This window comes from Colobus angolensis, unplaced genomic scaffold (assembly GCF_000951035.1).
Source record: "Colobus angolensis palliatus isolate OR3802 unplaced genomic scaffold, Cang.pa_1.0 Scaffold26, whole genome shotgun sequence".
NCBI classification, from domain to species: Eukaryota; Metazoa; Chordata; class Mammalia; order Primates; family Cercopithecidae; genus Colobus; species Colobus angolensis.
Window position 1 is genome coordinate 17,550,807 of NW_012115821.1, and position 23,290 is coordinate 17,574,096.

Below are 23,290 nucleotides of genomic sequence, written 5' to 3' on the forward strand. Positions count from 1 at the left end.
ATGAATAACTGGGGAAGTGGTTTTAGTTTTCTCCCCTAAATCACTGGTGTTAGTCACCCTGCAAGCCTACCATTTTATCGACCGGACGTTCTTATGTCTGGATGTTCTTGTGTCTTGAGGCCTTTCATGCTGGTTGTGGGTGTTCATAATGTAGGAAAGTCTGCCCTCTGCTGCAGGCTAAGGATTAGCAACCCCTTTACATGTTCATCAGATATGGTTAATGGCACACTGGAAAAATATATATGCATGCATACTGCTTTCTTTTTCACTTTTCTCTGCAGATTGGTCATCTTTTGATTTAACTGGAAGGTTCTAAGTGAGATACAGGGTCAGTCTAAGTATTTTAAGACCCCAAAACCATAGGTTGCCACTTTGGACACTGATTGGCTACTGTGGAGACAGGTGCTGAGGCCACACTGGGCATGAAGGAGAAAACTACCACCCATATGTTGAACCAGACAAGTGTAAACTGACCCCCAGTGAGATGAGGGGAGGGCCAGACAGGGTTGATCTTGCACCACTGTAGTGCCAAACAGGGCCAAGTGTCTATGCATGCACTCTTTTCTTACCTGTCAACTGCATTTCAGGAACTCTGTGACCTCTCTGGAGACTCCCCTCCTCACCATTATCTAGGATGGTGCCTAGTCTCCTACGGCCAGTGGGCTCTTACCACCCTGATCAATGGTGAGCCCACCCCCTACTCTTAGGTTTTCAATTAACAGACATTCACGGCCAGTTTTATGACATCAGATCCACTCCAGATGAAGGGGAAGGAAAGTGGTTCCCTCAGAAGCTGCTGTGAACAATAGCAGATTAGCAGTTGGATCTTGTTAAGGAAAGTTCCTGTGTGCATGGAAGCCCTGGTCCTTGTGAGATGCAGTCTTGGGCTGAACAGAAAGTACAGGAATGAGATCAACTGGAGTTGTCAGCAGTGGTGCCTTGCCCCTTGATGTGGAGGAGTGCAGGGAGGGATGGTCGTGTCCCCCTGAGGACTTAGAGTCAGACAGTCATTCTGGACCTCTGTTGCCTAAGAACCATTACTGAGAACTATCAGGCACCCCAGAAACTCACACAGCCCAGATCCTGAACTTCACAGGCAGAACTTTCATAATTTCTTGGGTAGCCTGATGCTGGATCTAAACTGTCTCTTCAGAGGAAGTTCTTTCTTTGGTCACTTCAAAGTGCTTCTTTATTCATTTATTCAATGCACATTTATTGGACACCTACTAAGTGCAAGGCACTAAAGATACAAACTCAATTAAACAGTGCTTCATTCTTTCCCAAGGACTTACCTGTACTTTATCCTTCTTAATTCTGCTTCTTTAAGGTCAATTTATTGCCCATAATGCAGTTGGGAAAACAGGTTCTCACATGTTAAATAAATTAAGTAACAACTTAAATAAGATCGCATAGCTAGTATGGTAGAGGACACTCCACCCACCACCAGCCCCTGTCTAAATAGTCTTGTCTAAGCCTCATGTTATTTCAACCACTGTTAAAGAGCTTTGAAAAAAGACTACAAGCTCCAGAGCAACAAATGCTCCTTTGTCCTCAAAAGAAGGGTCCATGTGTCTTTTTCAGAGGAGAAGGTCACAGTGGCTCTGCCATGTCACACCACTCATATCCAGCTACTCCAAGCTGTTTTCCTCAGTTGCAAAATGGGTAAAAACAATAGTACCTCCATGGCAAAGACAGGTGGAGAGTATTAAATGAGATATTGTATGTAAAATGGCAAGCACATTCCCAGACACAGTAAAATCTTTTAATATTCAGCTAGCAAGATTCCTGAGAGTCATGCATTTCGTGGAATGACACAGGCTCATTGATATTAAAATTGGCTAATCTCTCATTTTCCTGAAATGAAGAAGACCGTTCAATAATTTTACTGGCCACCATTCTGCAAACCATAGGCAGAGAGAAGCTGTTTGTTGACTATGATGGTGTCAGACAATCACATTCATATGTCTCTACCTGGTGTGTAGCTTACAAGTTTGAACTGAAGACTCTCCTGGCAGAAAAATTCATACTTGTGCTAAAGAACCCAAGTCATTTTAGATGGTATTTGGCAAAGGTGGAATCAGCAGATAATTATTAACTTCTGGTCCTCCCCAAATGTCTTTACTCATTTTTTATAATCTCTCAATAAATACGGGACATTGTACCAAAAAGGTATTCAAGATATTTGGGATGATTAGAGAGTGATGGAATAAAAGATTTCCCATCATACTAGCCCATGAGCCACCATATTCCAGCAAGTCTCTATAATCTAATTTCATGGCAAGCTACAGATAGGGGGTAGGGATACTTCCTCTGGAACACTGTTCAAGAACGCCCTTCTACAATGTCTGCTTAGCCAGGTATGTAAAATGGGTCTGAAACACTTTTCATTTGGGTCTTTATTAAAGAATAAGCTCCTTTAGAATATAAACAGTCATGCAGCAGAGTGATTAATTTGAGTGAGAAAAGGAAAAGTCAGTGGGCTGTTGCATGGATATAACAGGCCAAGAGCTACGAGACAACTCTAACGTACTAAACCTAAATCCACCTACCTCTTTTCCCCTACTAAGAAAGTACATTAAAAGGCCAGAGAGTGGCGCTCCATCAGGAAGGTTCCTATGCTTTGTCCTGCCACCACCCATTCCCCACATTTTCCAGGTTCATCACCTTAGTTTTCCTGTAGGGAACTCCTTGGGCACCACTCCCATTAAGCATAATTCTAGTGAAGGTACAGTCATGTGGCCTGATCAGCAAAGGAGGTCCACATCACTCCAAGATGTCACTGGTTCAGAGGTGGGTACATAACCCACACAAATTCAAATGAGATTCAATTTGGGACGCATTCCTAGATTTATCCAGAAAAAGAGGTGTTGCTAAGGTGCTAGGATGGGAACTTCGAATAGCTCATGGTCATCTCTGCCACTCCTTGGAGACAGTCTTACTGGGCATGAAGCCAGTGCAGGGAAAGCAGAGAAAGGACATGAAGAGAGTCCTGAAAATGTGTTATATGCACCTGGATCAGGTTGTACCTGAAAATCTTGGATGTTTAGTATATCAATACTTTATCTCCACATTATCCCCCTTCCCTTTTAAAGGCTTTTTTTTTTTTTTTTAAGCTGGCTTAGATCTTAAGCATTGAGTAGTCAACAGAATTCCAACTTGTATATATTTAGTGCCTTTATTTCTTTCTTTTCAAATAAACTGCTTTTAAAGTACATGTTATGTGAAGTATTCACAAACATTGGTGCTTTCATGATTATTGAGGAACATGTGATTTATAAAATGCCTCACTACTCTCCAAGATACACGACTGTGTTTGAGCACAGTTGATCTCTCCTTGCCTACTCCCCCTCGCCCCTCACCCCCATGAGTGACAGAAAAAGAACTAAATTCTCAAATGTCCAACTCCCAGGCCCAGTCTCCCCTCTCCCATGCAGTTTTAAAAGGGGACAAATCCCAGGTCCCTCGGCTCCACGACTCCCTCTTCTTCTGCATAAGGAGTTGGTTACTGGGGCCTAAGCATTGTGTATGGCATTTGTTAGTGTATCTGTAATCTATAACTTCCTTTGAAAATGTGATTAACAAATTGCAAATGGTTTCCAAAGGTTTATAAACAGATACTTTGAGAGCCACAGGTAGGTTTGTAGTTTTTGGTGCCTGTTTTATGAAAAAAATCTGTGGGGGAGAATTTAATAAGGAAAGATACTCTGTGCTATGGAATACTTTGAGGTGGAGTTTCAAATAAAGGCCAGATGTGGGGAACACACAAACAAGCCCTTGGCCTAGCAGGATGGGACAAGAGGGTACCCATCCGCAGAGCAAGCTGGAACCAGGACTTGCCTGCAGCACAGAGCCTTCCTGGCCTTATTTAATGGTCTGGATACCAGCACCCTTTTGCGTTACCTACAGACTGACTTTGGAAGCACAATGCGCTGGGCCAAGGCGATGGCCATGCTGATCTAAATAAAACAAAACCCCTTTGCTCTTTCTGTGTTCTTCTGGGAAAGGCCAGAGGAAATCAGCTGTACACATCCATGCAGCCTCTGTGGAACAAACGTTGTGTGTGCTAGTAATTGATAAACTGTATGTGCCACTCCATGCTGCCAACAGGAAGGAAGGGGATAGAAGGAAGGGGAGATCCCCAATGGGACAGGAAGAAACTTTGCCCAAAGCTAATGCCATCTGGACATGGGGTGTGGCCGAGGGCTGACAGCCAGCCATTATCTGGGGCAGATGTTTCTCTCCCAGGCAGCCGCAGTCCTCAGCTGGTGAAGACCTTTACCACGCCCTCTAAAGCCCTGTGTCTTCTCTTCTACCTCAGGCTCAAGAGAGCATTTCAGGTGAAGGGATGTAGGTATGCCTTACTCCTCTGCATGCAAGAGACGAGGATCAATGGCCACAGGGCACTCTATTCCTTCAGTCACTCATCCATTCTTTCTCTCATTCACTCATTTGTTCACTTACACATTCCAAAATACTGTTGGACACCTAATATTTCTCAGGCTCTGTGCCAGGCCTAGGCAAGCCTTGGACGGCATGGAAAAGGCACCCAGGGAGAATGAGCTCCCACCCTCATGTTGTTGATCCCAATTCACTACCAGTCAATCAGGCTTCATCAAGGGAACCCAGTTAGAAGGGTGCTTAAAACTAGGGCCCTGGAGTCAGACTCGGATTCTAATTAGTTCTACATGCTGTGTGGTCTGGGGCTAGGTGTGCACATCTCTGTGCCTCATTTTCCTCATCTGTAAGATGGAGGTATGGGCACTCAGCTTACAGGGCTGCACTAAGAAGCAAATGGGTATAAACATGGTTTAGCAAGGAATCCAGCACATCCTGTGTCTCAACAAATATGGCCTGAAAACATGCCCACTCGGCCAGTACTAACAACGGCTAATACTGATTGATGAGATGCAGCAGCTCCTGCCTCCATGCAGCTCACCCCCAGGTAGGAAGTTCCTTCACAGGTAAAGGGGTTCATAACAGTATCTTGTTTATAAATAGCCCTATTCCTTTAAGGAGGCTGTTCGACCTGACTTGGTGCTGATTTGTCTCAAGGTCAAGGCGAAGGCCAGGGGGGCCTGTGGCAGAGTGAGGACCTCCTCCCTTTTGATTCCATGTTGCCAACTGCACACCAAGGCCTCTGGCTGCAACAGACTGGGAGGAGGTGGCCCCAGGGAAACGCAGCCCCAGTGGCCTCTGTCAGCCCCTACTCCCTTGGGGATCAGTAGCGGGAAGTGGGGGGCATGAAGTCACAATCTAAGTACTTTGAGCATTTGTTGTTTCCTTACTTTCCCCCTCTTATCCAAGTAATAACTGCTCATTGTTGAAAATTGGGAAAATAATGAAAAGTATACAAAGTGTTTATTGCCCTTACTAACACCATACCGGGGGCAGCACCTGCCATTCTGCTCTTTCCCAAAGGGTAAAAGTACTTTGAATCAGTTACTGTTTTTACTTTTCAAAGTTCATTGTTTCCCTAACAAGGAATTTATAAAATGTAGCAACTAATCTGTTCTGCTTTCCAAGTGACTGCCTTTAGAAAAGAATAAAAAAGTGATTATTCCCCCGCTGGGCAGTTTCCCCCTGCATTTCCCATCATTCATCATAAGGGTGAATGTTTCTGGTGCCAGGCTCTGTGCTAACGGCGGTACATGTCTCGTTTCATTCTCACAACTCCAGGTGAGGGTTAACTGCTTCAGAGATGGGAAAACGCAGCACCCAGGAAGGGCGGGTCACGTGGTGACGTGGCTGACAGGCAGCGGCGTCATGGTGCAGCTGGCCTAACCTCGTTTCTGAGCCTGCGGTCTGGTGGTCACCAGCCCTAGGCGCTGCCTCCCCTGAGGTGCTTTTCTCCTGGCCAATGCAGGTCCTTGGTTCAGATGGCAACTGCTGATGGGACCGGATCCAGAGGATCCATTAACAGTCACAGAATCACACTGGCAGTGAAATCCCACTAGCCGGTCTTGTCTCTGTTACCAGCTGACTCATTTGGCCTGTGCTGAAACTGAGCTTGGTGGACAGGGATAGGCGAATCAGTGTCATATTAAGAACATCTAGGCCGAGGCCAGGCACAGTGGCTCATGCCTGTAATCCCAGCACTTTGGGATGCTGAGGCAGGTCTGGAGTTTGAGACCAGCCTGGCCAACATGACAAAACCCCATCTCTACCAAAAAACACAAAAATTAGCTGAGCGCAGTGTCATGTGCTGTATTCCTAGCTACTCTAGAGGCTGAGGCACAAAAATCGCTTGAACCTGGGAGGTGGAGGTTGCAGTGAGCTGAGATTGCACCACCGCACTCCAGCCTGGGCGACAGAGACTGCCTTGGAAACAAAAAAAGAGAGAGAGAGAGAGAACACCTACAATAAACTGAGTGGCTACAGTGAGTTAAGCAGCAATATGCTGACGCCCAACTTATAATATCTTACTTAATTTCACCAATATCGATCTCAGGGCCTCAGGGAACCCTTGTGGTACGGGAGGATATCATTTCAGCTCGGATTTCCACCAAAATGGTGCTGTCTCCTTGGATGTGTGACTCCACGATAGCCCAGACTTCTCTAGACAAGATGCCCAATGGAATGACATAGACATTATGCCACGAGAAAAATGCCAATGAGCCTCTATTCGGAGATGCAATCTCACATGTTGCGGAAAGATGAGAAGTCCAGATACACTGCAGGGAAAAAGGGTCATGAGGGTGTGTCAAAAACCAGCAGGAAGGTGGGAAGGAGGCAACCGGGCATGTCAAGACAACAAGCCCTTTCCTTTTTCTAAAAGGTACTGTGCTCTTATTAATTAATGTTTTTAAGCATCTCAAAGATGAAAAGTTATATGTGCTCTTAGTATGATTACAAAATCCTTTTGATCACTGTAAAACTAAAACAGCTTTGGTATTTAAAAAAACAAAAACAAAACAAACAAACAAAAAATAACAACAATTAACAGGCTGCTTTGAAAACCTGAATGACCTTTATCTTAATCAGTGTCCTCTGGGTAGCCATGAGTCACACACAGCACTGTGTGTGGGGAGGAGGCGGCTGAGCCCACCACTGTTTTTGTGGGTCAAACATGCTCACCACACAGGCTGGATTTAAGCTCCCATTCTCAAAAAGCCAGCTGGTCTTGCAATAGCAAGCTAGATACAAAAATCAAAATAGTGCTGAGTAGTTGAGCTGGGAGGAACCTTTTGTGCCAGCAGTGGGACACAGAACAGGGCACTCTGAAAGCAGGGAGGGAGAGTGGCAACTCCAGACCTCTGCTGTAGGTAAAGGAGTGACGCTGAGAAAAGAATCCTCCTCCGCAAAGAAGAAGGAACACACACAGACGGGCGTGCAAAATAAAGATCCATGTGGGCACCTGGGGGCCTCTGCTCTGACGAGTTTGAGCACTTAGAGGCAAACAAAACCCTCTCTAAAGTCTCCTCGACAAAAGTCAGATGCAAGACAGCCTCGAAATAAATTTCAGAGAGGGCTGCACTGAGTTCCCGAACATGGATATATGCCTTCTTCCAAAGCCAAGTTCATAAAAGTTTTCAGATACCGCTGTGTCATTAGAATATCCAGGGTAAAAAAGAGGACCTCTATAATTTGAAAGTATGTCTGTGACATTTGACAGGTAACTTTAAAAAAAAATTGCAGAACTTCTTTTGACATTATTCCTTTGAGCAGCTGACCATATCAAAAGACTCTTGGGTATGTGGAGCCATCAGACTGTTTTGAATACGAGGGACAATTAGGGACAACTAACTGATTCTAGTTTTGAAACTGCAAAAACATTGACTTTCCTTATTCGCTCAAGTAAAATCTCAAAGTAGTATCCATCAACACTACAAAATGTTAGCTTTCGAACGATGCCGCAGCTAACCATCGCGGAAGAGGGAATTCTCTCTGTTGTTGGTTTTCTTCCTGTGGTCAGTAGTTCGGGCCCATTGACTCACATCCTGTCACCCCATTTCCAATGCCTCTCCTTAGCTTAGTCCCCGGGGAGTGAACTCTAGTCTGACCATCTCAGAGATGGCTGAAGAACACAGAGAGCCTTCAACTTCAGGTTTTTAAGCTAAACGACAAGCAGGGCAGGGAGCTGGCAATGAATGTGCAAGTGAAGTTAATAAAGGGATGCAGGCAAGAGGGAAAGAAATTCTTTCTTCCACGTCAACTGCCATTACCTGATTTATGCCTGTAATAGCATCAACCAACAACCAACGTCAGAATGCTGAGCCTTCATCAGTGGTATGTGTGTGTGTGTGTAATTTTATTTAGGGAGCTTGGTTTAATAGCTTTATTTTGTTTTGCTTTTCTTGCTAAAAATTGTTGAAGATACTTATGAAAGAAGAAAAGACATGAAGGACTCTATCTTTGTGGACACCTTTTGCATGAAAGAAATCTCCCAGATCCTTCCGGCTGAGTCTCTCTCCTTTCTCAACTGGGGTGGCCCTTGTTCTGCAGCCCCTCTGAGGATACTGTGCTTTACAGTATAAATATGCATGTGGCCACTTTGTACACATACGCTCTAAGCCCCAGCTGTGTTCCGACTACTAAACTGAGCTGGTTCTCATCCATCATTGGTCCATTCTCTCCACTGGACAGGTGATCCAGCAAAATACTCAGTTTTGATTTTGTGTGTATGTGTGATTCTCAATTACAGTGATACGTCTTTTTAAAAATGTTTCTGGATGCATGCTGGTCTGAATAAACCCAAGAGAGCTCTGATGTGATTCATAAGTCAGAGGACAGCCAAATGTCCCCTGCAAGGCTGAGTTCTCTGGGTCTTATATTTGCCTGTGACCATGGAAACACAGGCAGGAGCTGAAATGGGCGAGTATAATCAGAGAAAGTGGCAGTAAGCCAGGTAAAGCAAGCAGAGTCCATTAAGCTACCATGTCCATTGCTTCTATCTTCTAAACGTCTCTTGGAATTGGATCATATCAATCTTGCCATCAGCTTGGTGTCAGCCACTGTGATAGCTCTGCCCTTGATACAAGCAAGTATCCCCTAAGTGGTCTCCCTGCCTGTACTCTAACCCTTCCAATCCATTCTCCAGGGTCCAGTCAGAGGGATTCTTTCACAACCCAAATCAGATCATATCACTGCTTGGGCTGGAATCCTCCTAGCTCCTCTTGCCCTAGATGATGGCACCCAACAGCCCAGAATTCCACAAGTCTCTGTCACTTGGCCTCTGCTTGCTGTTCTGGCCTTTCTTGCCACTCCCTGCCTCTCACTGTACTCCCCAGCTGGACTGAGCTGGCTGCTAAAAATGTCATCATCATTCTTGCCTTCAGGCCTCTGCACATGCCACCCCATGTGCTCTGAATTCTCTTCACTCCAGCTTAGGGTGGTGGTCAATTTCTGCTAACCCCTCAGGATTTCAACTCCTCTTGGAAGTCTGTCCTGACCTGACCAGGTCAGGCTGTACTGCAAATTATTAGCTTACTTGCCTGTTTCCCCACTAGGTCCTAAGCATCTTTGGTAAAAAGACTATTTCATGTTCATCACTGGACCACATGCCTAGGACAATGCCTGGCAAAGAACAGGTTCCTATGAATATGTGATGAACGAGTGGACTGAGTGAATGAACAAATTAGTCTATGTATTCATTTAATAAACACATGCGTAACAATGACCTATGTTTTTGGTCTGTTGTAGACATTTTGTAAACATTAACTCATTCAGTCCTCATCACAGTCTCATGCAGTAGGCACTATTTCTTTTGTTCTCATTTTTCAGTGGAGGAAACTGAGGTCAGGAAGGTTATGCAGCTTGGATGAATTTCAGCCCCAGAATCTGACCTCAGAGACAGCTCTGCTCCATAGAGAACCAGACTAGTGAGCCTCCCAGTCTGAAGCTGAAATCACTGCCCAGTGCCTACTTGAAATGTATCCTGAGGACGCAGGAAGGGGATGACAGCAAGGTGACCTATAGTCACCATTAACCAGGTACCTAGAATTCCATACTGAGCAAAGGTGAATTTCAAATCATTAACGCTCAAATGAATCTTCCCTTTAAATATATACGATCATAATATTTATATTTGTATTTGAGCCTGGATAAACATGGGCTTCATTAACATGGGAGTCCAACCCCATATTCATGAAAAACCTGCAGCAATCCTGGGAGTCAGATAAAAGTCCTACCCCCTCCCAGTTACTACTAGATCCTACTCCTGGAGTGCAGCTAGAAACTTAGAAACTCTAGGAGAGGCCCTTTGGGAGAAGCAGGCATTTGGAAGAATCAGAATATTTTAACTGGTTGTAATATTCAGGATACATTTCTAAAATCTCTACATTTCTTCACTGTGGAGAGGTAACGATACTCTGTGATGTCTGTCAGCTTCTAAATATTCCAGAAAAACCCTTGCTCTGACTTCTCTCCTCTTTCATCTGTTTCTATTCCCCCTTTCCAAGGAATCCAGTTTAGCTCATTGGGCCATCCTTTCTGCTGGGCCACATTTCTGCCAAGCCAGGTCCCAGTCCCAATTTAAATCCAGCCTCAGCATTCCTTAGCAGAGGGATCCTTGGGCTGCCAATCTAATTTGGAGTGTGTGTGTGTGTGTGTGTGTGTGTGCGTGTGTATCTACTTTCCAGCTGATGTTCTAAATTTGTCTCTTGCAGACTGGGGCTTCAGCTCTGCCTGGGGTGAACTGCCTGCCTTGATCTTATGGACTTTGGTATTATAGTCATTGTTTCCAAAGGAGAGAAGCCATTGTGGCTGCACTAAATGTCCCCTTGCCTTGCTCCTCAAGAGGCCCTTGCCCTTCCAGGAAGAGACAGGCATCAAAAGCATGAATTTAAGACCTGAATGTACAGCCTACCGGGTTGGAGCTGGTAGGTCAGTCTGTCATTTGGGATTTCCGTCCTTGGTTAGCTGGCACACAGAAGTGGCCGAGCCAATAAAAACTCCAGCAACAGGCCAAAGAAATGCTCCCAGGGACAATCCTATCATGCTACATAATGGAGGGAGGGGGCCACTGGGGCACACATGGGGTAGACTCCATCTCTAGGAGAAAGGGACAAGTGAGGCTGACAAGAACTTTCAGCAAAAACCTTGCTTGGCTTAGCAAAGCTCCTTCCTTGCCTCAAACTTCCAAATGTATTAGCGTTTCCCTTTGCCTAGCAACCTCCACAGAGAATGTAAAAATGGCACCTGGGAGATGTGTTTTGAAATAGATGTGCCTATCATAAGATGATGAAAGTTCACCTAAGCGTACAATTGTTAGAGCACATTCCTCAAAGAAGTACAATGGTCAGTGCAGTGGTGTGATAGGGATTAAATTATTGTGCCAAAAAGCCCACGGTCTCAACATTTTTATTTGCATTCTTTGGGTCTTATCATTTAGGATTATGTAAAAATGACAGCTGCTTATAATTACTTGGAGGTTTGAGCTGCAGTAATTAAAAACATCTGCCTTTATCTTACTGCTACCAGACTTAACCCTGTGAGGCTGGGTCTACTGAACTTCAAAGAGGGGAGCAAGAAATAAAAGAAAACTCCACACATTACTAACAAATTTCTAGTGATTCATTTAAATGTATAACCAGTTATTCCAACAGCCTTCAAACCTTTAATTATCTTTTAAATATATATAATTTGGGACTGCTAATTAGATAGCAATTTAATGCTCTCATGGGGATTCAGATGGAAGGTCTTTCTAAAATGTAAACTCCCAGAGGAATAATCATTGGCATTCAAATGATTGAATTCTTCAGTTATTCAAATGAATGTGGGCATCTACCCAGTTGGGATCATTTGGATAGTCTGCTGTCAGATCCAGCTGTAGGGTTTTACAGGGCCCGCAACAGAGTGAGGGTAAGCCTAGGTTATCTCTCAGTCAAGTCCATCTCCCTGGAAACAAACAAGATGGGCTCTTTGGGAAAGCCTAACATCACTTACGCAGCCTAGTCAAGTCTCCTCTTAGAGGCAGATGGCTCTGTTTCCTATTTTAAGGAGGAACAAACTTTCCTGGAATTTGCAGTTATGAAAGTTCTAATGCAATGCCTGCTTCTCAGGCTTTCTCCAAGCTGTCTGCCTGCTATTGTCTGGGCAGTTAACATTTTAATTAATAACTCTCTCCCCCCAGCAGGCTGCCACAGATGGAGGAGGACAGTGTTTCATTTTGAATACACAGTGAGCTCCCACTTCCTGTGTATTCCTACCCCCGGTGAGATGGTCCTTTAAATTATATAAAGATGTGAATCACATGGAGAAAAGCAATTGATCAATTAGATGACACTGGGCAATGTTAGAAGCCAGCACTCACATCCCAGCCTTGCAACAGGGCTAGGGTCTGCATTCCTGAGCTGAGGCTAGTAGCTAGCAGCTGAGGCTCATTTCCCCCACAAGGGGAAGGAGGTGCAGACAATCTATAGGAATTTTTAAGAGATCGTTATTCAACACTTTGCCTGTAATTACATTTTGATGAGGTTTTTATTGCTAATTCATCATCCAAGATGGGGCATTCTAGATATGAAATTAATCTAGTAGAACAAAGGTCAGAGTGTGTCCAGTGAAAAGAAAAGCCTTTTCCTCATCAAATCCTTTCTTCAAATAATAAAGCAGCCGAGAATCCTATCTCTAAATCAAATTTCCTTAAAGTGCCTACTCTCAGTTATTAATAGCATAAAGCCAAGGCTCTTTGGTACTTCTACAAGCAAATGTGGATTCTCCAAGCAGGCTGGTGTGTTAGGAATACATGCTCAGGGGCCTGAAATAGAATGGGAAGCATGCTCAATGCCATGGTGTTAATATAAAAGCCTATGTGAGTGCACTCAAAACTACTTTTGAAGCTTTAGTCTACAGTAAATCAAGTTTTGCAGAGACATATCACCTGCTGGTGTCTTGGCTTGAATTCTCTCAGAAGAAGTCCCTGAGAACAGGATTCAAGGGCAAAGTTTTTATTTGACAGGGATTTCCAGGAAATACCCGCAGGGACATGGCAAAGCGATTCAGAGGTGGGAGGGCAGCCAGCCTGGTGCAAGCATGTTACCATTGTGGGCAACTGTGGCATAATCCTATGAGGGAACTCTGGGAGCCAGTGTAAAACACACACTTCAGAGGCACCCCACCTGAGCGGGGCAGTCTGACTGAGGGATGCTAATTCCTTGTCACGTCTGGTCTGCTGCACGCCTGGGAAGAGAAGACTGCAGAAGCCAGAGAAAGCCTTCACCTAGGTGCTGGCAGGTATGAGCTATGCTACACGTACAGGAATGGTCAGGGCAGAGTAGAGGAAATCGGGCAGTACCAGCAACTACTTCACGACATGCAGCCTCAAATAGGAATTTGTCAACAAAACCTGGGTCACCTACCCTTCTTTGAAAATCTGGCCTAAATCTATTAACAGATTCCAGAACCCAGCATATTCACCATCCCCATGCCTCAGGGTTTTTGCACGTATGGTTTCTTCCACCTGGACCAGTCTCCACAGTTTTTCTCACCCCCCAGGACTCAGCTTAATACATCATCCTGGCCAGGCGCGGTGGCTCACGCCTGTAATCCTAGCACTTTGGGAGGTCGAGACAGGTGGCTTGCCTGACCTCAGGAGTTCAAGACCAGCCTGGACAACATGACGAAACCCTGTTTCTACTAAAATACAAAAAGTCATCCAGGCATGGGGGCGGGTGCCTGTAATCCGAGCTACTCAGGAGGCTTAGGCACCAGAATTGCTTGAACCTGGGAGGCAGAGAATGCAGTGAGCCGAGATTGTGCCACTGCACTCCAGCCTGGGCAACAAAGCGAAACTCTGTCTCAAAAACAAAAAACAAACAAGCCAAAAAACCATCATCCTTAAGAAAGGGTCTCCCTGACCATCTAACTAAGGCAGGTACCTCTCCCTACTTTTTGTTTTCTCAGATCTTTGTTTCTTTTGGTGAGCTTATCCAAATTATGTAGTATTTTGTATTTATCAGTTTATTTATGAACGTTAAAAACCCTTATCTTCTCTATGAGAATGAAAACACCAAATAAAGGGACAATTCTATCTGCTTTATTTTATCACTAGATCTTTGGCATCTAATAGGGTGTCTGTCAAATGCCAGGTGTTCAATAGACAAATGCCATGTCAGGGAAAGACAGGAGCGGGTGAGGGAGGGAAAGATGGGAGGAAAAAGGAAGGGAGGAAGGGTTCCAGTCACACACAAATGAGCAAGTAACTCATCCAGGTTATCTGAAAGGCCTTCTGCTGCTCCCAGGTGTGCTGGACTGTGGCCTCAAAGTTATAGGCTGCAAGCCAGCCTTCCCTAGCTACTCAGTGCACAGCAAGACACCAGGTCCTTTCATAAATTCTCCTTGTCAGTACTTTCAACCGTGGTGCTTGATAACATATTGTTTCATTGTGTGCTCAATTTCCTATACATAAGTTTTCTCTCGTCATTTATTTGTCATTCCACCTCCTTTGCCAAGTACCTTGCCAGGCCCTGGATATACAAATCTGAACAAAACACAGCTTCATCAGTGTCTTCATGCTACTTGCAGCGCAGAGGAGCAGATGTGTTAAGATATTTCTGCAATGTAGTGGGGAGCCCAGACTCAAAGATGCATGTGAAAAGACTTGAAGAATGGGGACAGACCCCTCTGAGGGTGAAGGGGAGGCTGAGAGGACTAAAGTTTTACAAAGGAGGGGTGACAGGGCCATGGGAGGTGGTGTCGGACTGTGAGCTACTTGAGAGCAGGGGTCAGAGCCACACCCAGCAGTGGTTCCCAGACTTTGGGATTCATGGTTGGATCAGTCAGGCTGCTCTGGTTGTCAGCAACAGATAACAATTGTTAATCACTTGTGCAGAAGCGGGGGTTATTGGAATGGAATATGGAAATTCTCCACTTCCACTACAATGGTAGATAAATAATGAATGAATGAATCAATAAAGGAACTGACAGAGAGTCTCTCATTCTTCCTTTTTTCTTTTTCCTTCCTTCCATCTCTTTCTTCCTTCCTCTCTCCCTCCTTTCATTTTCTTTGTATTCTTCCCTATTTCCTTTCTTCTTTCTCTCTTTCTTTCCTGGCAGAGTAATGACTATAAAAGACAAACCTTCCATGTATTCTCACCTTCGTATCACTCAGGGCCACAGCAGGAAGCACGTGGTATACACGAGCTGGCGAATTAAGGAGGGTTTAGTAAAGAGGCGCTTGGAAAGGCCTGGGCAGGGTGTAGGAAACAACAGGAAATGGTGCAGCACCCTGAAGTTAGAAACAGCGGGGCACTCCCACCCGTCTGCATGAAGGACCAGAGGGAGAAGCAGGTGCTGGAGCCCAGAGAGAAGGCTTATGTGGCTTTAGACGGGATGCAGCTAGTTCTGGAGGACACAAGAGTAAACATACAGCCTGACTCCCCTTCCCTCTCTCCATTTCCTGTGAGTGCCCCCCACTCGGCAGACTCCAGAGTCACAGCCCGGAGCAGAGGGGCCGCTGCTGGGTTCCATACAGGTGGGTGTCCTGGAGCCAGGGGGATGTTGTCTGGAGAGGTTGATGGAGGCTCTATAGCCCAACCTGGCATTTTTTCAAAGAACCTGAGGACACAGCTTCAGCATTCAGGGACATTCTTTCAGTTGAATAAGTTTAATTTTATGAAGAAATTACATTGTCCTACAAAGCAGGAGTTCCTTGCTGGCAAGAGGGACCCAGAAGATCCATGGGTGTACAGAGGTGGGTAATTATCTACAGCTGTTTTCTTGGTTTTTCTTCTGAAGACTGACCCGAATTTACTTTCTGATTGACACATTCCTTGGCCTAAGCATCAGGGAATATCTTCTTTGCCCTCCAAATATGTATTTATTAATTTAATTTTTAAAATCATATATAGAGCATCTTCATGTACAGTCAACCCCTCTGTGGTGAGCACTCCATGCACGAGGCAATGAGAACTGACCCAGGCAAGGCACCCAGGGTTCTTGGCACAGGGCCTGGCCTGAGATCCGTGGTGAGGGCAGTGTCGTGATTCCTGGTCACCTGGGTGCTGTGGTGCCTGGCACCCAGAGGGGATTCATAAGCACACTGTCCGTAAAAAAAAAAAAAAAAAAAACCTGTGGAATTGATTCCAAACCCCATCGATCCTTGAGTGTCCAAGCACACACCTAGTCACAAGAGTTGTGGGTTTGACTTTTCGAGGTTTGCAGAAAGGGCATAGCTCCCACCCAACAGAAACCCAGGTACCCGCTGACTTCTCCACCCCCAGGGTCACCAGGTGTAAGCCTTCCCCTCAACGCTGCAACGCGGCCAATTGTGTTCAGACCAGGCAGTGCGGACGGTGCCCTCACCAATTCCATCAGGAAGAAAGCACACAAGGCTCTCTTTTCTTTTTCTTTCTTTTTTTTAAACCAAATGATGTATTTCCAAAAGAACAGGCTCGCTACATGGGGTCACACAGTCTTGTTTATTTTTTCTCAGAGAACGCCCTCCTCTGAGCAGATACACTTACTAAGCCTCTGTTAATTCTTTCTTTGAAACTAAACGAAATGGACTCAGACCATGCCTAGGTTGCAGTTACCCGGGCTCCGTTCTGAGAATGTGCGCTGGCAGGGGCTGGCTGTGCGTGGGGACCGGGTACTCGGCGGTGCCCGCGCGCCACCTACTGGGCAGTCTCTTTCAGTTCAGCAGCAGCCTGAGAGCGGGGGTCCAGGAGGCTGGCAACAGATCCCTGCATTTGGGGACCACCGAAAGTTCTGTGAATAATGCTAGGCCCAACTCCCCATCCCCCCACCCCCATAGGCTGTGGCCGGCAGAATGCGTGGTCCTGAGATGAGAGAGAGAAAGTCATGCCTGGTCTAGCCTGAGGTCAGTGATTCTGGAGAGAGTGTAGGGTGTCTGCTGAGTACAGTCCTCCTCCATCTCCTCTGGGAAGCCCTCCTGCATCTCAGGACACCCTTCCTCTAAGCAAAAGCAGACACTTGGTCTGTGAGCCCATAGTTCTTCTTGGTCCCTCTTACCACCGGGGAACCCTTGCTTTGTGTGATGAGCTTGTGGGCCGAGACTCCTTCTACCTGCTTCTGTCTCCATTAGCTAGCACAGTGCTGGACTCAAGCACTTCTGATGAATGCTTGCAGAAAAGCAGGAGGGGATAGGGAGGGGTGAGAAAAAAAGGGAGCTTAACTAACCACAGTTCTGTTTCTGCACTCCACGTAGCAAGGACTCAACAAATGTTTGGTGAATGAACACGTGTCACCTGCTCTTCTCATTTATTGTAAGAAACTGGTACTCAGACATCTAATCATCAGTATCGGTCAAACATCCTGCAGATCATTCACCAAATATTTACTGACTACCCTCTTTGAGTAGTAGCAAAGTCCCAACTCTTCACAAAGGACCACAGGGGAGAAGTTAAACAATAGACGTTTTCCAAGAGTGGTAAGAGGTTCAAGACAACTAAAGTGGAGGACGTGATGGAGGAGGAGTATGGCTCCTCTGGGTGGGTGTAGGGATGCTTCTCTGAGGTGACATGGAGCTAAGAAGCAGACAACGAGAAAATGCCAGTAACAGGTGTACCTGGAACAAGATTTCAGGTAAAGAAGAGTTGGGCACAAGAATTTGGAGCAGGAAGGAGCTTGGGGTTTCTGAGGAATGGACGAAAGGACCTGCTATTTCCTCAGTTGTGGAATTGCATAGTTAAGAAAAATTCCATTTGAATTTCATATCTAAATTCTTTGGAATTATACAGAATCTCTTCCCATGGCCCACTGCTCGAACTAAGTCAGTTGGACTCAGATAAGGATTCTAGAAGTGCTCCTACCTTTTTAAACCCTTATTTAAACTGACATTTGATATGCACTGTCTAGTTAGCATTTAACACATATTCACATGTGTCCATGGGGGATGTCCAGTTAGTTCCATACAAGAGGACTAAAGTGTGAGAACATTTACACTGATTAGCATGTCCATGTATCAATCCATGGATTTAATAACCTTCCATGACGGCCCATCTATAACCAATGCGCATTAGCAAATGTGAACTGCCCAGGCATCCACAAGATCAAAGAAGCAGAATCCATGTTTGGAATGGGGCAAGGACAGTCCAGAGTGACACAGGGAAAGGCTACTGCCATGCTGGAACCCAGGCTGTGGAGAGCTGGTGGTGGAAACAGCAATATCAAATTCCAGAGGGGGTGCGAGGACTCTTGGGTTAGGAAGATGATGCAGTTATCTGTAAAATTTAAACTTGTTCAAGAGTTCATCTGAGTTTTCCAGAACAACAGAAATGGCTTTGGCATCAACATATTCTGATTTAGATGACCTAAGTGCTCAGGTTCACCCAGTGTGGCTACTGCTTTCCACCCACTGGCTTACGTGACAGTTTGTCTGCGGAAGTCTAGATGGCTTAGGGGTGAACCTACACGGCTAGAATAGCCAGAGTTTCCAGGCCAAACTATGGAGCTCATCTGCCCTGGCAATCAAGTCAAGGCCCCTTGAATTCTGGGCAACCTCCCACTGCCACTCCTGGATGCTGGAGAGGCTACAGCCTGGGAGGGAGGGGTGGTGGCCACAGCAGAGGAGGCTAACTGGCCACTGACTCTGGAAGTTGGCCCAGACTTCCAGGATGGCACAGTGAAGGCTGGTGGTGGCAGTAGAACCTGCTCTAACCCACTTTAAGGAAAGAGGAGGTCCTATAATCCATTTTATCTAGAAGGGTCCAAAATGTCCGGTCACATTGTAGACCTGTGCTGTACCTTATGGGGGCCACAGCCACAGGTGGGTCTTGAGGACCTGCAATGTGGTTTGTCTGAATTGAGATGTGCCATGTGGGATACACATCAGATGTCAAAGATTACCATGAAAAGAATGTAAAATATCACATTAATAATGTCTATATTGATGATATATTGAAATGTTGATATTGTGGATATGCTAGGATAAATAAAATATATTCTTAAATTTAATTTCACTTGTTTCTTTTGTATTCTTTTAGATGTGGCACCTAGAAAATTTGAAATTATACAGGCAGCTCCTGTTTGTGGCTCACATTATATTCCTACTGGACAGTGTTAAGTCTAGACAGATTCTGACAGTCATCGCCCCATGATTATCTTGGTATTGGTCCATATGGCTGCAGAGACCAGGCATCCCAGTCATTCCCACCCTCCAACCACTCTGCCTCCCATTTCCTGAAGAACCCACACAGCAGAGTGAAGTTAGTACATCTAAACTGACTGGGGTTAAGGGTCCGGGTTCTGGTACTTTCTAGCTATGTGATTTGGGAGACGTCACCTTATGACTCAATGACTCAGTGCCTCAGCTTCCTGTCTGTAACATGGGGATATCTACCTTTGTCTTAGGGAAGCCCAGCTGCTCAGCCCAGTACTCACAGTTATCCTCACTTCAACTCCAGGCTGCTGCTAGATGGATCTCCCACCTGGACCTCCCCTCCCTTCATCCTTCCCTTAAGCCTCTAGGCCTTTCCAAGGCACATAGTATCCTAGGCTTGCTATTCAATTAGTCAGTGATCAAAAGCATTAACACATGTGAAACACTTAGAATTGTTCCTGTTCCATAAAAAGGAATCAGTGAATGTTAGAAAAATATACTAATACCACCAACAACAAACAAATCAAAAGCGCCTCTTCTCTACTGTCCACAGTTACTGATACACATATCTTATCTATCCTATTCGAGTTATTTGAGGCAGGGCACACTGTGACCTCTCTGAGCAGCTTGCTCAAGTCTACAACAGAGTGAACATCCAGAGTATTCTGAAGGAATGAACGTGAATTTCTCTCCATCATTTTTACTTCCCATCTCATCTACTCCCACATATGTGACCCATGTGACTGGCAGATTTTCTTCCAGAATGAAAACTCTACAGCATCCTTCCCCATCTCCTGGGTTTGCAGACACAGAACAAACAGCTTTTGGCCAATTTCAATGCAGGCTTCATGGAAATGAGTCCTAAATCCTGCCTGCCCAAGACTCCTCAGTGGAACCCTGCCATTGCTGCAGCTGCTGAAAGGGAACCTCCTTTGTGTTCTCCTGTGGGTCTGACCAGGTCTACATTCCAGACCTCCTCTCTGGGAGAAGGAAATCAATTTAGTTGTCCCTTTATTGTAAAAGGTAGAGACAGATGGATGACCAAAATCTCAACCCAATCTGCTGTTGGGCAAAAGAAAAGGAGATCTATTCAGGGCTCCACATTCTAAGAAAAACTCATAAAGCTCTCAAATACAAAGGAATTATAAAAAGCAAGAAAACAAAATCTAGTCTTAACCATACCTGAATGTTTAACGAGTGGTAACGATCAAACAAACAAACATTCCAGGGGCATCATCACAACTCAAAAAGCATTTCCCAGGATCAAAAGCATTTAATCACTCTTGCTGTGCTGTTATTCCATTCCCCACCTTGAGAACAGGTGTCTGTCCCCATTCATGCTGCAGCCCCCCGGCCCCTTTGAAGGTTACTTTATCAGTCTTCAGTCTAACACAGGACTGAGCCACACCAGGCATAAGGGCAATGCTTGCTGAACCAACATCAGTTAATCTATCAGGAATTCATAAACTGGTAGCGAGGACAGAGAGGTTGAGAAACCCTTGGAGGACTTGGAGGACTAAGGAGAGCCCAGAGACTGCAGAGAAGCATTGCTTCAGCAAGCTTTGCCAGTTAAACCAAAGTGAGTCTGCTGAGTAAGGCCCCTATGTCTGAGCTGTTCTTGGAGACACTTCATGATTCACACCCAAATCACACAAGATTAAAGAAAATACCGGATAAAATCAAGCCAAACATTAAATTCAGGGGAAAGATTTTATAGGACAAATTAGAAAAATATTGGTATCGTGCTTCAGAGAAACCCACCTCTTTCCTCTGGCTGGAGGGGCCGAAACAAACTCCACGGCAGATGGAGAGGGAATAGGAGTTATTTTAAATCGGCTCGTTGTCCTTCCCATGCTGGCCACAACCCCCACACTCACACCCACCGTGCTAATCTGGTGGCCTTGGCCAGAACTAAGGGGATTGTCCATTTGTAATAAGGATTCGATTAGATGGCTGGGCTTGGGAGGAGACAAAGGGAGTTTGAATGCAGGTTCCCTGCCTGAGCTAGTTAGAGAGGCTGCTAGCAGCTGGCTGTTCCTAGCCATGCCTGAGAGCGCTGGCCAGGGTGGATTTATGCCCCATGAAGACACTGGATTTCCAGGGTAAGTTCACAAGTCATTTACACCCTCCAGAAGAACCCAAAGTAAGTAAAAATGAAACTGGTTTTAGAGGATCCCTCCACTTATTCATCTACTGAGTCCCTACTCTGTGCTGAGGGGGCTGGTGGTTAAGGAAGGAGAAGGGGAAAGCAGGGATAAGTGAACAAAACAGAGGTGAACAAAGAACTTGTGCACGCCAGAGCCACAGATATTCATGCCGGCTGACTCTCATTCTTTAGCTACTATGGCTGCTAGTATTATTCTTATTGTTACCTTTAAAACAAACAAACAACCTTGGTTTCTTCACATGGTAGGACTCACATTGAACCTCTAGTACAAGATGTCTGCTTGTCTTCTAGACCACAGTTGGCCAAGCTTGCCATAGAACCAAAAAGAAACTGAGAGTGTATGTACACGATCCCTTCCCAATGTCTATCACAAAAACCTGAATAACCTGAATAATCAAAAAGTATTCTTTAGGTTACCGCTTTAAGCATCCATTACCACCATATTCTTCCAACCTTTACAGAAGCTGAGGACAGAACAATAGAAAACAAACACAAACAAGATGTCCAGATAACCACTACTGCCTCTGAGATATCCTGGGGCCTGCTTTTCTGCACCAGGTCCTTTGCTTGCATTATCTCATTTACTCTGACAACAAGCTATGATCTATGCACTATGGTTATGGCAGGATTACAAAAGAAAAGTGCAGCTCAGAGAGCCTGTGTGACTTGCCCGAAGTCACACAGTGTGGATGTAGCGGGACTAGGAGTTGAGCTTCACAGTGTGATGCTGGAATTGAGTCCCTCCCACTTTGCTGCATCTTCTGCTCAGAAGGAAAATGCAGAACTCAAGTCAGAGTCAACATACACTTATTGACCACATTCAGATGGGCTAATTCATGTAATGCTTAATGGTTGGTATCACCCTAAACTTCTTCTAAGTATCTGATAGCCTCAATGTGAGAGATAGATGAATGGGACAGATGACCAACTGGTCTGATCATTCCTTATGTTTTTGTCACAGATCAACTGCAACATGGTTCATATGGTTTGGGTTCTCATAAATAGAATATGGGGCATTTGTTTGGGCCACCCCACGTATGGCATGGCTGAAATCCTAGCAACCACCACCACTTTTCACCCTAGCAACCACTACCACTTTTGATGTGTCAACAGAAGAACAGCAATGGCATGTGTTTACAAGTATCTGTACTCTTAGGAGGTGAACAGCATTGACGGGGTTGGTCTGCTTTTCCAAGAGCCTTTCAGCTGCCCTCTCAGTGGCCACAGCTCTGGAGAGTGCATCAGATGGACTATTTACAAATACCATTTGCTGCAGGGCCAGGAGATATAAAAGACTGCTAGGCAAATGTTTGTTGGCAAAGCACCGTGGGGACCAGTTCACACTGTGAGTTGACTGTGTGGCAGGCAGCTAATCATTTCCATTGCCACAGAGAGAAGGATGCTACCTTGGTGACTTCTGACATCTGATTCCATTTCATTTTTCCTTTAAATGATAGGAAATGATAAACAGGAAATTAATCCATTTACTGGTAGAAGATTTGCGTTTGATTGTTTCATTGACTCTGTTCCTTTCCAGTTTGGAATAAATACACATTAGGAGCCCAAACTCAGTCACACAAACTTGTAACTCTTCCTACTTCCAACAAATGATGCTAACTGGGCAACCTGGAGATGGGTAATGTGCAAAGAGTTTTAAACTTCAATACGTCTTTGGACTTAAATGTCTTTAAAAAGACAGCCACTTTTTCAATCAGACTTTTCAATAATTCTGAGTTACATTTGGAATTAGCCAACTAGTTAATTCAGTCCTCTTCTGATAAAAAGATTGTTGAAACTGAATATTACCATAAGGCCCATCTTAAAGCATGCATATGGCATCCACATGATGTGGTCATGACTCCATTAATATCAAGGCGATTAGAGTAAAGTTGGATGATGATGGAGCTCTCACATGAACTGTTTCTAAACAATGATGCAAGTGAGAAGTGAACTGGTCCCCACAATGCTTTGCCAACAAACATTTGCATAGCAGGCAATGCCGCTACTTTCTCATTCTGATGAATGGGAAAAGATGGGTGGGGTGGATGGGTATGTATGCATTTGTGTGTGTGCACACAGGTGCGTGTGTGTTTGTTGATTGCTAAAGAAAACGATCTATACTTTCT

At 45.0% G+C, this 23,290-nt stretch overlaps 1 protein-coding gene across 1 annotated transcript in view; it reads right to left on the reverse strand.

Annotated features, from left to right (window-relative positions):
- Positions 1–23,290, reverse strand: part of CACNA2D3 (calcium channel, voltage-dependent, alpha 2/delta subunit 3) — a gene marked incomplete at its 5' end in the record, with an annotated part of 947,927 nt that overhangs the window by 204,314 nt on the left and 720,323 nt on the right. The gene's annotated exons all lie outside the window — the stretch shown is intronic.